The sequence below is a fragment of the Etheostoma spectabile genome, chromosome 22, assembly GCF_008692095.1.
Source record: "Etheostoma spectabile isolate EspeVRDwgs_2016 chromosome 22, UIUC_Espe_1.0, whole genome shotgun sequence".
NCBI classification, from domain to species: domain Eukaryota; kingdom Metazoa; phylum Chordata; class Actinopteri; order Perciformes; family Percidae; genus Etheostoma; species Etheostoma spectabile.
Window position 1 is genome coordinate 11,409,659 of NC_045754.1, and position 2,157 is coordinate 11,411,815.

General features: G+C 36.1%; 1 protein-coding gene across 2 annotated transcripts in view; it reads right to left on the bottom strand.

Moving 5' to 3' along the window:
- plod2 (procollagen-lysine, 2-oxoglutarate 5-dioxygenase 2) overlaps positions 1-2,157 on the bottom strand; it is a 36,373-nt gene that overhangs the window by 20,920 nt on the left and 13,296 nt on the right. The window lies entirely within an intron of this gene.

Here is a 2,157-nt window from a genome sequence, read left to right on the forward strand (position 1 = left end):
CCTCTGAGAAGCCTGTCTGAATTTGTGTCTTGAGACTGTCCTCTTTTTTTGGAAATCAAAATATGGTCACCCTAATTAACACACAATACACTGAATTTTCTGTGACAGACAGAGGAAAAAGTGCCTAACCCATTTAAAAAGGCCTTGTGGTGTTTAATAGCAGGCAAAGGGAAGTTATTTTAGGATGTGGAAACTCCTAATGTTTCTGGAGATGTTAGTTTGAGGTGTGTGTGAAGTCATAACCGTAAAAGAGCCGATTCATCTTGGATCTTGGTGACCATTTCCAGAGTCACTGACTATCAAACACTCTCTTCTGGATGGAACTTTGATTCTGTACTTGTGTCTGTGTACACACTATCGTTGAACACACTACCGATCCAAAGAAATCCTGTACACGCAATTTATATACAGTGTGTCAAGAAATGTGAAAGACATTCTGAACCACCTCGGTGAGGCATGTAATGAGATGAAGAGATGTCTAACATTGATGAGGAAGCCTGCAAACTCTACTGCACAGTATCTACTGTACATCTGGCCGACACATGTTAATAAACGTACCCTCTGTCCCTTGTAAACTTAGCAATCATATTTATTGCTGCAGTATAAAAAGGTCTGCAGTCCTTGACAAAACATTTATGACAATGTTTAAAAGTTGTTAGTATTTATGAAAATAAATTGAGGACTAACCTGGCCAGGGAATGAACTAGTCTGTTGGACATTCTCTTTGTGGATGTTGCCTATATTATCATCTAACTATAAACTGCTGCATGTGATTCAGCTTTATGTGTCCTTTTTAGGTAATAAAAAGAACACTAATAGACAGTGTTTAATACGTTTAATGATGCACAATGCACCCCATAGTGTGTTTACACTTTGTCACCATTTCATTGGGTTTTCACTAAGGGTGTAGTGGCTTTAACCCTGGTCACATTCACAAAACAGGAGCAAACTTAAAATGTGCAACAGTGAGAAGTTTTTATTTTTATTTTGCCATTACAAAGTTGTGGAGTTTGGGGCGATCAGATGCTCAGTTGGTAGAGCTGGCACCCATATATAGAGGTTTACTCCTCAACGCAACGGGCCGGGTTTGATTCCAACATGTTGCCCTTTTGCTGCATGTCATTCCCCCCTCTCTATTCACTTTCGTGTCTCCAGCTGTCCTGTCAAATAAAGGCCTAAACTGCCCAAAAAATAAAATAAGGCTGCCCCCATACATTTTCTATTTTGAAGCTCAAAAGTCACTTCTATATGTGTAAATTGTCTATCAATTCCAAATTGCATAGAGCAACTGAAAATGTTAAGGGCGTGACAAGTTTGCACAGCAATTATAGCATCCATTATTCATGTGACATGGTGCACTAAGTATTGGCATCTTCTGCTCCATTTGAGGAAATATGGCTTGCAAAGCTGTTATTATTCTAACCCACTCATATTAACTCAGTGAAACTGAGGCTTTGAAAACTCCTAATTCAGCTACCTGCATGTAACAACTACTCACCTCGTATATGGACCGATACTCGCCTTTACATGAATGAGTGGAGGGCGTTTTAGAGCTACAGAAGTGTGTAGAAGCACCTCTTACTGTGGAGGCATTGCTTTCATAGCAATTATTACAGTCATTCTGTAAATTAGTTTAATTTCTAATTCATACATCTACACAGCAATTGAAGGTGTTTTGCATCGCTTTTTTGTTATGGACATGTTTTATATTTCAAATTATAGCTTAATCTAAACAAAGCTTAATTTCTATGAAAAGCAACCCACATAGCCTAGGCTTATCCTTGTTATACGTGTTGGCTGCAAACATGAAATCAGAATGAAGCATTCACTACAGTATTTCTACAGTATTTTAAATTAATGTCTTTTAGGAAATAATTCTTTAAAGGAACATAGTGAATATTTAAATAATCCATCCAAAGTGCATCACTGAACACAATATTAATTTAGATTTTGAGATATGTTTGCTATGAATTTAAATTATTAATAAAAGTCAGACTACATAGGAAAGGTAGCGTTGGTCTGAAGTTACCACGAAAATGATAAAAAATGTAATGTAAAGCGAAATCAAACAAAAGCTACTATATAGCTAATATATAAAGCTTATGAGTGCTTTATATATATATATATATATATATATATATATATATATATATATAT